This window comes from Pleurodeles waltl, chromosome 4_1 (genome assembly GCF_031143425.1).
Source record: "Pleurodeles waltl isolate 20211129_DDA chromosome 4_1, aPleWal1.hap1.20221129, whole genome shotgun sequence".
Lineage (NCBI taxonomy): Eukaryota > Metazoa > Chordata > Amphibia > Caudata > Salamandridae > Pleurodeles > Pleurodeles waltl.
The window spans coordinates 39,303,092-39,317,854 of NC_090442.1; the positions used below are offsets into that span (position 1 = coordinate 39,303,092).

The window sequence follows — 14,763 nt, forward strand, 5'->3', positions numbered from 1 at the left end:
CATTTCTTGACTTGCTAATTTGCTCCCTGAATTAGCTTATACAAGTGACATGAACAGGGCCTTGACCTAAGCACGTACCTGAAAGCCTGTCACCACCTCTAGAAATAAAAGTCACAGCAGCTCAAAACATTCATTTTGAAAGAGAATATTTCAAGTGAGTCCAAGTTTAATTTCAATAAAGAAAGCTGTATAAAATGACACGCTGCTCATTTGGGTAACCAGCATGACACTTTTCAGTGAAGAAGTGGAATGGTTCTGTTGCAATATACTATCACCCTGGCAAGCTGCTACGAGGAAGAGTAAACAATATGATTAGGTTTCAGCAAAAATGTATTAGTTCAGGGTGTGCACCTCAGATAGACTTAAACTTACACACCATGGTCTGTGAGAGTAGTGCCCTATCCATTGCGGCATTGAGGGTAATCTGCAAGACAGAGTTCCAAAATCATCCTTTCATCTCAGTTCATGGCCACATACAGTATTTCTGCAGTCATTCGTTTCACTTTTCTGTCTTTAATTAATCTGACCATTTTAAACCTCCGGCACCCACCACTTCAATCTTACTGTTTTTGTGCTATCATAGGGCCTTGGAACTTTTGGCAAGTGGGCAGAAGCAGTCAGAGAACCACATCACAATACATACTCCTTTGCCTGATACCTTTCACAATAAACTGCTCTTGGAAAAACACGTTAACCGGTCCTTGCTCTCAGACAGACACAGAAAGCCTATCACCACCTCTACGAACATATTTCAATCAAACCAATATATATCATTCAACAATTATGCCTCTGTATCAATATAACTATAACTCGAGACAGAAAGGAATTTAAAAAACAATCTGCCCATTTGAATAACCAGCATAGTTTTAAGGACATACAAATTGGAATGTGACAATTTCAGACTTCCTCATTCATAAGAAGTCTGTGAGATAGTATCTCAGAAAGATCTCAAGTTTATAGCAAAAATGGTTGTAAGGGTGATTTTTACCACACAATTGCAACTAGGTGCCTCAATCTGCAAGAGTCCAGTCCTTGACAGATTACACAACTGGGGCAACAGCAAAGGCAGCAATTGTGTCAATCCTTTATGATTCTTCTCTAGTACTATACTTTTTCTGAGGGACAATTTGCATTATTCCTGGAGAAAATCATAGAGCTTCTACCCATGCATAGTTTCTGCTTTCTGCACGCACACACTCCCTGCACTGAATCTACCCACAGTTCTGTTCAGAATGATTGTGCCATGTCATATTGTTGTATACGTATTGCATATCCGTGGCATTTATGAAGAGGTACTTTGGTATGGCAGAAAGACAGAAAAGTAGCAATGCTGATGGCATAACGTGACTGATTGTGCAGTTTGCATTGGGCTTTCTTAATGAGTGAGAGTGAAAGGAGTATTGTAAGAGTGTGTTTCCAGTTTGTATGTAAAGATAAGTTGGGTGCTGTGAGAAAAAGACTCAACCATGAAGGGACTCGAACCCTCAATCTTCTGATCCGAAGTCAGGTGCCTTATCCATTAGGCCACATGGTCACTGACTGCAACATGTTTGGGTGTTTAGGGTTAGGTGGTATGAATGGATGTGGAGCATATCAATTACAGGTGCGCAGGACAGGATCCCATACCGTTCTTCATCTTCTTTCCATCAAAGGAGTTTTTTCAAACAATATCTAGATAATTTCCAAAGTTTCATATCTTATGCTGTGCTTTTTTGCCGTTAATCCTCCTTTCTTCTTTTATTGAATACTCTGTTTTATGCTGCAATGGTATTTTTGGATTATTTGAAAAGAGAATGAAACTGCTTTGACAGTAGTTCAGACTTCCCATTTCATGACTTGCTAATTTGCTCCCTGAATTAGCTTATACAAGTAACATGAACAGGGCCTTGACCTAAGCACGTACCTGAAAGCCTGTCACCACCTCTAGAAATAAAATTCACAGCAGCTCAAACATTCATTTTGAAAGAGAATATTTCAAGTGAGTCCAAGTTTAATTTCAATAAAGAAAGCTGTATAAAATGACAAGCTGCATATTTGGGTAACCAGCATGACTCTTTTCAGTGAAGAAGTGGAATGGTTCTGTTGCAATATACTATCACCCTGGCAAGCTGCTACGAGGAAGAGTAAACAATATGATTAGGTTTCAGCAAAAATGTATTAGTTCAGGGTGTGCACCTCAGATAGACTTAAACTTACACACCCTGGTCTGTGAGAGTAGTGCCCTATCCATTGCGGCATTGAGGGTAATCTGCAAGACAGAGTTCCAAAATCATCCTTTCATCTCAGTTCATGGCCACATACAGTATTTCTGCAGTCATTCGTTTCACTTTTCTGTCTTTAATTAAACTGACCATTTTAAACCTCCGGCACCCACCACTTCAATCTTACAGTTTTTGTGCTATCATGGGGCCATGGAACTTTTGGCAAGTGGACAGAAGCAGTCAGAGAACCACATCACAATACATACTCATTTGCCTGATACCTTTCACAACAAACTGCTCTTGGAAAAAGACGTTAACCGGTCCTTGCTCTCAGACAGACACAGAAAGCCTATCACCACCTCTATGAACATATTTCAATCAAACCAATATATATCATTCAAGAATTATGCCTCTGTATCAATATAACTACAACTAGAGACAGAAAGGAATTTAAAAAACAATCTGCCCATTTGAATAACCAGCATAGTTTTAAGGACGTACAAATTGGAATGTGACAATTTCAGAGTTCCTCATTCATAAGAAGTCTGTGAGATAGTATCTCAGAAAGATCTCAAGTTTATAGCAAAAATGGTTGTAAGGGTGATTTTTACCACACAATTGCAACTAGGTGCCTCAATCTGCAAGAGACCAGTCCTTGACAGATTACACAACTGGGGCAACAGCAAAGGCAGCAATTGTGTCAATCCTTTATGATTCTTCTCTAGTACTATACTTTTTCTGAGGGACAATTTGCATTATTCCTGGAGAAAATCATAGAGCTTCTATCCATGCATAGTTTCTGCTTTCTGCACGCACACACTCCCTGCACTGAATCTACCCACAGTTCTGTTCAGAATGATTGTGCCATGTCATATTGTTGTATACGTATTGCATATCCGTGGCATTTATGAAGAGGTACTTTGGTATGGCAGAAAGACAGAAAAGTAGCAATGCTGATGGCATAACGTGACTGATTGTGCAGTTTGCATTGGGCTTTCTTAATGAGTGAGAGTGAAAGGAGTATTGTAAGAGTGTGTTTCCAGTTTGTATGTAAAGATAAGTTGGGTGCTGTGAGAAAAAGACTCAACCATGAAGGGACTCGAACCCTCAATCTTCTGATCCGAAGTCAGGTGCCTTATCCATTAGGCCACATGGTCACTGACTGCAACATGTTTGGGTGTTTAGGGTTAGGTGGTATGAATGGATGTGGAACATATCAATTGCAGGTGCGCAGGACAGGATCCCATACCGTTCTTCATCTTCTTTCCATCAAAGGAGTTTTTTCAAACAATATCTAGATAATTTCCAAAGTTTCATATCTTATGCTGTGCTTTTTTGCCGTTAATCCTCCTTTCTTCTTTTATTGAATACTCTGTTTTATGCTGCAATGGTATTTTTGGATTATTTGAAAAGAGAATGAAACTGCTTTGACAGTAGTTCAGACTTCCCATTTCATGACTTGCTAATTTGCTCCCTGAATTAGCTTATACAAGTAACATGAACAGGGCCTTGACCTAAGCACGTACCTGAAAGCCTGTCACCACCTCTAGAAATAAAATTCACAGCAGCTCAAACATTCATTTTGAAAGAGAATATTTCAAGTGAGTCCAAGTTTAATTTCAATAAAGAAAGCTGTATAAAATGACAAGCTGCATATTTGGGTAACCAGCATGACTCTTTTCAGTGAAGAAGTGGAATGGTTCTGTTGCAATATACTATCACCCTGGCAAGCTGCTACGAGGAAGAGTAAACAATATGATTAGGTTTCAGCAAAAATGTATTAGTTCAGGGTGTGCACCTCAGATAGACTTAAACTTACACACCCTGGTCTGTGAGAGTAGTGCCCTATCCATTGCGGCATTGAGGGTAATCTGCAAGACAGAGTTCCAAAATCATCCTTTCATCTCAGTTCATGGCCACATACAGTATTTCTGCAGTCATTCGTTTCACTTTTCTGTCTTTAATTAAACTGACCATTTTAAACCTCCGGCACCCACCACTTCAATCTTACAGTTTTTGTGCTATCATGGGGCCATGGAACTTTTGGCAAGTGGACAGAAGCAGTCAGAGAACCACATCACAATACATACTCATTTGCCTGATACCTTTCACAACAAACTGCTCTTGGAAAAAGACGTTAACCGGTCCTTGCTCTCAGACAGACACAGAAAGCCTATCACCACCTCTATGAACATATTTCAATCAAACCAATATATATCATTCAAGAATTATGCCTCTGTATCAATATAACTACAACTAGAGACAGAAAGGAATTTAAAAAACAATCTGCCCATTTGAATAACCAGCATAGTTTTAAGGACGTACAAATTGGAATGTGACAATTTCAGAGTTCCTCATTCATAAGAAGTCTGTGAGATAGTATCTCAGAAAGATCTCAAGTTTATAGCAAAAATGGTTGTAAGGGTGATTTTTACCACACAATTGCAACTAGGTGCCTCAATCTGCAAGAGACCAGTCCTTGACAGATTACACAACTGGGGCAACAGCAAAGGCAGCAATTGTGTCAATCCTTTATGATTCTTCTCTAGTACTATACTTTTTCTGAGGGACAATTTGCATTATTCCTGGAGAAAATCATAGAGCTTCTATCCATGCATAGTTTCTGCTTTCTGCACGCACACACTCCCTGCACTGAATCTACCCACAGTTCTGTTCAGAATGATTGTGCCATGTCATATTGTTGTATACGTATTGCATATCCGTGGCATTTATGAAGAGGTACTTTGGTATGGCAGAAAGACAGAAAAGTAGCAATGCTGAAGGCATAACGTGACTGATTGTGCAGTTTGCATTGGGCTTTCTTAATGAGTGAGAGTGAAAGGAGTATTGTAAGAGTGTGTTTCCAGTTTGTATGTAAAGATAAGTTGGGTGCTGTGAGAAAAAGACTCAACCATGATGGGACTCGAACCCTCAACTTTTTGATCCGAAGTCAGACGCCTTATCCACTAGGCCACATGGTCACTGACTGAAATATGTTTGGGTGTTTAGGGTTAGGTGGTATGAATGGATGTGGAACATATCAATTACAGGTGCGCAGGACAGGATCCCATACCGTTCTTCATCTTCTTTCCATCAAAGGAGTTTTTTCAAACAATATCTAGATAATTTCCAAAGTTTCATATCTTAAGCTGTTTTTTTTTGCCGTTAATCCTCCTTTCTTCTTTTATTGAATACTCTGTTTTATGCTGCAATGGTATTTTTGGATTATTTGAAAAGAGAATGAACTGACAGTAGTTCAGACTTCCCATTTCTTGACTTGTTAATTTGCTCCCTGAATTAGCTTATAGAAGTGACCTGAACAGGGCCTTGACCTAAGCACGTACCTGAAAGCCTGTCACCACCTCTAGAAATAAAATTCACAGCAGCTCAAAACATTCATTTTGAAAGAGAATATTTCAAGTGAGTCCAAGTTTAATTTCAATAAAGAAAGCTGTATAAAATGACACGCTGCACATTTGGGTAACCAGCATGACACTTTTCAGTGAAGAAGTGGAATGGTTCTGTTGCAATATACTATCACCCTGGCAAGCTGCTACGAGGAAGAGTAAACAATATGATTAGGTTTCAGCAAAAATGTATTAGTTCAGGGTGTGCACCTCAGATAGACTTAAACTTACACACCCTGGTCTGTGAGAGTAGTGCCCTATCTATTGCGGCATTGAGGGTAATCTGCAAGACAGAGTTCCAAAATCATCCTTTCATCTCAGTTCATGGCCACATACAGTATTTCTGCAGTCATTCGTTTCACTTTTCTGTCTTTAATTAAACTGACCATTTTAAACCTCCGGCACCCACCACTTCAATCTTACTGTTTTTGTGCTATCATAGGGCCTTGGAACTTTTGGCAAGTGGGCAGAAGCAGTCAGAGAACCACATCACAATACACACTCCTTTGCCTGATACCTTTCACAATAAACTGCTCTTGGAAAAAGACGTTAACCGGTCCTTGCTCTCAGACAGACACAGAAAGCCTATCACCACCTCTACGAACATATTTCAATCAAACCAATATATATCATTCAACAATTATGCCTCTGTATCAATATAACTATAACTCGAGACAGAAAGGAATTTAAAAAACAATCTGCCCATTTGAATAACCAGCATAGTTTTAAGGACGTACAAATTGGAATGTGACAATTTCAGAGTTCCTCCTTCATAAGAAGTCTGTGAGATAGTATCTCAGAAAGATCTCAAGTTTATAGCAAAAATGGTTGTAAGGGTGATTTTTACCACACAATTGCAACTAGGTGCCTCAATCTGCAAGAGACCAGTCCTTGACAGATTACACAACTGGGGCAACAGCAAAGGCAGCAATTGTGTCAATCCTTTATGATTCTTCTCTAGTACTATACTTTTTCTGAGGGACAATTTGCATTATTCCTGGAGAAAATCATAGAGCTTCTACCCATGCATAGTTTCTGCTTTCTGCACGCACACACTCCCTGCACTGAATCTACCCACAGTTCTGTTCAGAATGATTGTGCCATGTCATATTGTTGTATACGTATTGCATATCCGTGGCATTTATGAAGAGTTACTTTGGTATGGCAGAAAGACAGAAAAGTAGCAATGCTGATGGCATAACGTGACTGATTGTGCAGTTTGCATTGGGCTTTCTTAATGAGTGAGAGTGAAAGGAGTATTGTAAGAGTGTGTTTCCAGTTTGTATGTGAAGATCAGTTGGGTGCTGTGAGAAAAAGACTCAACCATGAAGGGACTCGAACCCTCAATGTTCTGATCTGAAGTCAGACGCCTTATCCATTAGGCCACATGGTCACTGACTGCAATATGTTTGGGTGTTTAGGGTTAGGTGGTATGAATGGATGTGGAACATATCAATTACATGTGCGCAGGACAGGATCCCATACCGTTCTTCATCTTCTTTCCATCAAAGGAGTTTTTTCAAACAATATCTAGATAATTTCCAAAGTTTCATATCTTATGCTGTGCTTTTTTGCCGTTAATCCTCCTTTCTTTTTTTATTGAATACTCTGTTTTATGCTGCAATGGTATTTTTGGATTATATGAAAAGAGAATGAAACTGCTTTGACAGTAGTTCAGACTTCCCATTTCTTAACTTGCTAATTTGCTCCCTGAATTACCTTATACAAGTGACATGAACAGGGCCTTGACCTAAGCACGTACCTGAAAGCCTGTCACCACCTCTAGAAATAAAATTCACAGCAGCTCAAAACATTCATTTTGAAAGAGAATATTTAAAGTGAGTCCAAGTTTAATTTCAATAAAGAAAGTTGTATAAAATGACACGCTGCACATTTGGGTAACCAGCATGACTCTTTTCAGTGAAGAAGTGGAATGGTTCTGTTGCAATATACTATCACCCTGGCAAGCTGCTACGAGGAAGAGTAAACAATATGATTAGGTTTCAGCAAAAATGTATTAGTTCAGGGTGTGCACCTCAGATAGACTTAAACTTACACACCCTGGTCTGTGAGAGTAGTGCCCTATCCATTGCGGCATTGAGGGTAATCTGCAAGACAGACTTTCAAAATCATCCTTTCATCTCAGTTCATGGCCTCATACAGTATTTCTGCAGTCATTCGTTTCACTTTTCTGTCTTTAATTAAACTGACCATTTTAAACCTCCGGCACCCACCACTTCAATCTTACCGTTTTTGTGCTATCATAGGGCCTTGGAACTTTTGGCAAGTGCACAGAAGCAGTCAGAGAACCACATCACAATACATACTTCTTTGCCTGATACCTTTCACAACAAACTGCTCTTGGAAAAACACGTTAACCGGTCCTTGCTCTCAGACAGACACAGAAAGCCTATCACCACCTCTACGAACATATTTCAATCAAACCAATATATATCATTCAACAATTATGCCTCTGTATCAATATAACTACAACTCGAGACAGAAAGGAATTTAAAAAACAATCTGCCCATTTGAATAACCAGCAGAGTTTTAAGGACGTACAAATTGGAATGTAACAATTTCAGAGTTCCTCATTGATAAGAAGTCTGTGAGATAGTATCTCAGAAAGATCTCAAGTTTATAGCAAAAATGGTTGTAAGGGTGATTTTTACCACACAATTGCAACTAGGTGACTCAATCTGCAAGAGACCAGTCCTTGACAGATTACACAACTGGGGCAACAGCAAAGGCAGCAATTGTGTCAATCCTTTATGATTCTTCTCTAGTACTATACTTTTTCTGAGGGACAATTTGCATTATTCCTGGAGAAAATCATAGAGCTTCTACCCATGCATAGTTTCTGCTTTCTGCACGCACACACTCCCTGCACTGAATCTACCCACAGTTCTGTTCAGAATGATTGTGCCATGTCATATTGTTGTATACGTGTTGCATATCCATGGCATTTATGAAGAGGTACTTTGGTATGGCAGAAAGACAGAAAAGTAGCAATGCTGAAGGCATAACGTGACTGATTGTGCAGTTTGCATTGGGCTTTCTTAATGAGTGAGAGTGAAAGGAGTATTGTAAGAGTGTGTTTCCAGTTTGTATGTAAAGATAAGTTGGGTGCTGTGAGAAAAAGACTCAACCATGAAGGGACTCGAACCCTCAATCTTCTGATCCGAAGTCAGATGCCTTATCCATTAGGCCACATGGTCACTGACTGCAACATGTTTGGGTGTTTAGGGTTAGGTGGTATGAATGGATGTGGAACATATCAATTACAGGTGCGCAGGACAGGATCCCATACCGTTCTTCATCTTCTTTCCATCAAAGGAGTTTTTTCAAACAATATCTAGATCATTTCCAAAGTTTCATATCTTATGCTGTGCTTTTTTGCCGTTAATCCTCCTTTCTTCTTTTATTGAATACTCTGTTTTATGCTGCAATGGTATTTTTGGATTATTTGAAAAGAGAATGAAACTGCTTTGACAGTAGTTCAGACTTCCCATTTCTTGACTTGCAAATTTGCTCCCTGAATTAGCTTATACAAGTGACATGAACAGGGCCTGGACCTAAGCACGTACCTGAAAGCCTGTCACCACCTCTAGAAATAAAATTCACAGCAGCTCAAACATTCATTTTGAAAGAGAATATTTCAAGTGAGTCCAAGTTTAATTTCAATAAAGAAAGCTGTATAAAATGACAAGCTGCATATTTGGGTAACCAGCATGACTCTTTTAAGTGAAGAAGTGGAATGGTTCTGTTGCAATATACTATCACCCTGGCAAGCTGCTACGAGGAAGAGTAAACAATATGATTAGGTTTCAGCAAAAATGTTTTAGTTCAGGGTGTGCACCTCAGATAGACTTAAACTTACACACCCTGGTCTGTGAGAGTAGTGCCCTATCCATTGCGGCATTGAGGGTAATCTGCAAGACAGAGTTCCAAAATCATCCTTTCATCTCAGTTCATGGCCACATACAGTATTTCTGCAGTAATTCGTTTCACTTTTCTGTCTTTAATTAAACTGACCATTTTAAACCTCCGGCACCCACCACTTCAATCTCACAGTTTTTGTGCTATCATAGGGCCATGGAACTTTTGGCAAGTGGACAGAAGCAGTCAGAGAACCACATCACAATACATACTCATTTGCCTGATACCTTTCACAATAAACTGCTCTTGGAAAAAGACGTTAACCGGTCCTTGCTCTCAGACAGACACAGAAAGCCTATCACCACCTCTACGAACATATTTCAATCAAACCAATATATATCATTCAACAATTATGCCTCTGTATCAATATAACTACAACTCGAGACAGAAAGGAATTTAAAAAACAATCTGCCCATTTGAATAACCAGCATAGTTTTAAGGACGTACACATTGGAATATGACAATTTCAGAGTTCCTCATTCATAAGAAGTCTGTGAGATAGTATCTCAGAAAGATCTCAAGTTTATAGCAAAAATGGTTGTAAGGGTGATTTTTACCACACAATTGCAACTAGGTGCCTCAATCTGCAAGAGACCAGTCCTTGACAGATTACACAACTGGGGCAACAGCAAAGGCAGCAATTGTGTCAATCCTTTATGATTCTTCTCTAGTACTATACTTTTTCTGAGGGACAATTTGCATTATTCCTGGAGAAAATCATAGAGCTTCTATCCATGCATAGTTTCTGCTTTCTGCACGCACACACTCCCTGCAGTGAATCTACCCACAGTTCTGTTCAGAATGATTGTGCCATGTCATATTGTTGTATACGTATTGCATATCCAAGGCATTTATGAAGAGGTACTTTGGTATGGCAGAAAGACAGAAAAGTAGCAATGCTGAAGGCATAACGTGACTGATTGTGCAGTTTGCATTGGGCTTTCTTAATGAGTGAGAGTGAAAGGAGTATTGTAAGAGTGTGTTTCCAGTTTGTATGTAAAGATAAGTTGGGTGCTGTGAGAAAAAGACTCAACCATGAAGGGACTCGAACCCTCAATCTTCTGATCCGAAGTCAGATGCCTTATCCATTAGGCCACATGGTCACTGACTGCAATATGTTTGGGTGTTTAGGGTTAGGTGGTATGAATGGATGTGGAACATATCAATTACATGTGCGCAGGACAGGATCCCATACCGTTCTTCATCTTCTTTCCATCAAAGGAGTTTTTTCAAATAATATCTAGATAATTTCCAAAGTTTCATATTTTATGCTGTGCTTTTTTGCCGTTAATCCCCCTTTCTTCTTTTATTGAATACTCTGTTTTATGCTGCAATGGTATTTTTGGATTATTTGAAAAGAGAATGAAACTGCTTTGACAGTAGTTCAGACTTCCCATTTCTTGACTTGCTAATTTGCTCCCTGAATTAGCTTATACAAGTGACATGAACAGGGCCTTGACCTAAGCACGTACCTGAAAGCCTGTCACCACCTCTAGAAATAAAAGTCACAGCAGCTCAAAACATTCATTTTGAAAGAGAATATTTCAAGTGAGTCCAAGTTTAATTTCAATAAAGAAAGCTGTATAAAATGACACGCTGCTCATTTGGGTAACCAGCATGACACTTTTCAGTGAAGAAGTGGAATGGTTCTGTTGCAATATACTATCACCCTAGCAAGCTGCTACGAGGAAGAGTAAACAATATGATTAGGTTTCAGCAAAAATGTATTAGTTCAGGGTGTGCACCTCAGATAGACTTAAACTTACACACCCTGGTCTGTGAGAGTAGTGCCCTATCCATTGCGGCATTGAGGGTAATATGCAAGACAGAGTTCCAAAATCATCCTTTCATCTCAGTTCATGGCCACATACAGTATTTCTGCAGTCATTCGTTTCACTTTTCTGTCTTTAATTAATCTGACCATTTTAAACCTCCGGCACCCACCACTTCAATCTTACTGTTTTTGTGCTATCATAGGGCCTTGGAACTTTTGGCAAGTGGGCAGAAGCAGTCAGAGAACCACATCACAATACATACTCCTTTGCCTGATACCTTTCACAATAAACTGCTCTTGGAAAAACACGTTAACCGGTCCTTGCTCTCAGACAGACACAGAAAGCCTATCACCACCTCTACGAACATATTTCAATCAAACCAATATATATCATTCAACAATTATGCCTCTGTATCAATATAACTATAACTCGAGACAGAAAGGAATTTAAAAAACAATCTGCCCATTTGAATAACCAGCATAGTTTTAAGGACATACAAATTGGAATGTGACAATTTCAGACTTCCTCATTCATAAGAAGTCTGTGAGATAGTATCTCAGAAAGATCTCAAGTTTATAGCAAAAATGGTTGTAAGGGTGATTTTTACCACACAATTGCAACTAGGTGCCTCAATCTGCAAGAGTCCAGTCCTTGACAGATTACACAACTGGGGCAACAGCAAAGGCAGCAATTGTGTCAATCCTTTATGATTCTTCTCTAGTACTATACTTTTTCTGAGGGACAATTTGCATTATTCCTGGAGAAAGTCATAGAGCTTCTACCCATGCATAGTTTCTGCTTTCTGCACGCACACACTCCCTGCACTGAATCTACCCACAGTTCTGTTCAGAATGATTGTGCCATGTCATATTGTTGTATACGTATTGCATATCCGTGCCATTTATGAAGAGGTACTTTGGTATGGCAGAAAGACAGAAAAGTAGCAATGCTGAAGGCATAACGTGACTGATTGTGCAGTTTGCATTGGGCTTTCTTAATGAGTGAGAGTGAAAGGAGTATTGTAAGAGTGTGTTTCCAGTTTGTATGTAAAGATAAGTTGGGTGCTGTGAGAAAAAGACTCAACCATGATGGGACTCGAACCCTCAACTTTTTGATCCGACGTCAGACGCCTTATCCACTAGGCCACATGGTCACTGACTGCAATATGTTTGGGTGTTTAGGGTTAGGTGGTATGAAGGGATGTGGAACATATCAATTACAGGTGCGCAGGACAGGATCCCATACCGTTCTTCATCTTCTTTCCATCAAAGGAGTTTTTTCAAACAATATCTAGATAATTTCCAAAGTTTCATATCTTAAGCTGTTTTTTTTTGCCGTTAATCCTCCTTTCTTCTTTTATTGAATACTCTGTTTTATGCTGCAATGGTATTTTTGGATTATTTGAAAAGAGAATGAAACTGCTTTGACAGTAGTTCAGACATCCCATTTCTTAACTTGCTAATTTGCTCCCTGAATTACCTTATACAAGTGACATGAACAGGGCCTTGACCTAAGCACGTACCTGAAAGCCTGTCACCACCTCTAGAAATAAAATTCACAGCAGCTCAAAACATTCATTTTGAAAGAGAATATTTAAAGTGAGTCCAAGTTTAATTTCAATAAAGAAAGTTGTATAAAATGACACGCTGCACATTTGGGTAACCAGCATGACTCTTTTCAGTGAAGAAGTGGAATGGTTCTGTTGCAATATACTATCACCCTGGCAAGCTGCTACGAGGAAGAGTAAACAATATGATTAGGTTTCAGCAAAAATGTATTAGTTCAGGGTGTGCACCTCAGATAGACTTAAACTTACACACCCTGGTCTGTGAGAGTAGTGCCCTATCCATTGCGGCATTGAGGGTAATCTGCAAGACAGAGTTTCAAAATCATCCTTTCATCTCAGTTCATGGCCTCATACAGTATTTCTGCAGTCATTCGTTTCACTTTTCTGTCTTTAATTAAACTGACCATTTTAAACCTCCGGCACCCACCACTTCAATCTTACCGTTTTTGTGCTATCATAGGGCCTTGGAACTTTTGGCAAGTGCACAGAAGCAGTCAGAGAACCACATCACAATACATACTTCTTTGCCTGATACCTTTCACAACAAACTGCTCTTGGAAAAACACGTTAACCGGTCCTTGCTCTCAGACAGACACAGAAAGCCTATCACCACCTCTACGAACATATTTCAATCAAACCAATATATATCATTCAAGAATTATGCCTCTGTATCAATATAACTACAACTAGAGACAGAAAGGAATTTAAAAAACAATCTGCCCATTTGAATAACCAGCAGAGTTTTAAGGACGTTGAAATTGGAATGTGACAATTTCAGAGTTCCTCATTGATAAGAAGTCTGTGAGATAGTATCTCAGAAAGATCTCAAGTTTATAGCAAAAATGGTTGTAAGGATGATTTTTACCACACAATTGCAACTAGGTGACTCAATCTGCAAAAGACCAGTCCTTGACAGATTACACAACTGGGGCAACAGCAAAGGCAGCAATTGTGTCAATCCTTTATGATTCTTCTCTAGTACTATACTTTTTCTGAGGGACAATTTGCATTATTCCTGGAGAAAATCATAGAGCTTCTACCCATGCATAGTTTCTGCTTTCTGCACGCACACACTCCCTGCACTGAATCTACCCACAGTTCTGTTCAGAATGATTGTGCCATGTCATATTGTTGTATACGTGTTGCATATCCATGGCATTTATGAAGAGGTACTTTGGTATGGCAGAAAGACAGAAAAGTAGCAATGCTGAAGGCATAACGTGACTGATTGTGCAGTTTGCATTGGGCTTTCTTAATGAGTGAGAGTGAAAGGAGTATTGTAAGAGTGTGTTTCCAGTTTGTATGTAAAGATAAGTTGGGTGCTGTGAGAAAAAGACTCAACCATGAAGGGACTCGAACCCTCAATCTTCTGATCCGAAGTCAGGTGCCTTATCCATTAGGCCACATGGTCACTGACTGCAACATGTTTGGGTGTTTAGGGTTAGGTGGTATGAATGGATGTGGAACATATCAATTACAGGTGCGCAGGACAGGATCCCATACCGTTCTTCATCTTCTTTCCATCAAAGGAGTTTTTTCAAACAATATCTAGATAATTTCCAAAGTTTCATATCTTATGCTGTGCTTTTTTGCCATTAATCCTCCTTTCTTCTTTTATTGAATACTCTGTTTTATGCTGCAATGGTATTTTTGGATTATTTGAAAAGAGAATGAAACTGCTTTGACAGTAGTTCAGACTTCCCATTTCATGACTTGCAAATTTGCTCCCTGAATTAGCTTATACAAGTGACATGAACAGGGCCTTGACCTAAGCACGTACCTGAAAGCCTGTCACCACCTCTAGAAATAAAATTCACAGCAGCTCAAACATTCATTTTGAAAGAGAATATTTCAAGTGAGTCCAAGTTTAATTT

At 39.2% G+C, this 14,763-nt stretch overlaps 5 non-coding genes across 5 annotated transcripts; all 5 read right to left on the reverse strand.

The window, feature by feature from the left end:
* Positions 1 to 1,461: 1,461 nt before the first annotated feature.
* Positions 1,462 to 1,534, reverse strand: TRNAR-UCG (transfer RNA arginine (anticodon UCG)). The gene has a single exon. It is a non-coding gene; the product is annotated as a tRNA-Arg (tRNA).
* Positions 1,535 to 3,285: 1,751 nt separating this feature from the next.
* On the reverse strand, positions 3,286 to 3,358 carry TRNAR-UCG (transfer RNA arginine (anticodon UCG)). Its single transcript has one exon. It is a non-coding gene; the product is annotated as a tRNA-Arg (tRNA).
* Positions 3,359 to 8,753: 5,395 nt separating this feature from the next.
* On the reverse strand, positions 8,754 to 8,826 carry TRNAR-UCG (transfer RNA arginine (anticodon UCG)). Its single transcript has one exon. It is a non-coding gene; the product is annotated as a tRNA-Arg (tRNA).
* A 1,751-nt stretch (positions 8,827 to 10,577) lies between these two features.
* TRNAR-UCG (transfer RNA arginine (anticodon UCG)) lies at positions 10,578 to 10,650 on the reverse strand. The gene has a single exon. It is a non-coding gene; the product is annotated as a tRNA-Arg (tRNA).
* A 3,577-nt stretch (positions 10,651 to 14,227) lies between these two features.
* TRNAR-UCG (transfer RNA arginine (anticodon UCG)) lies at positions 14,228 to 14,300 on the reverse strand. The gene has a single exon. It is a non-coding gene; the product is annotated as a tRNA-Arg (tRNA).
* Positions 14,301 to 14,763: the final 463 nt, after the last annotated feature.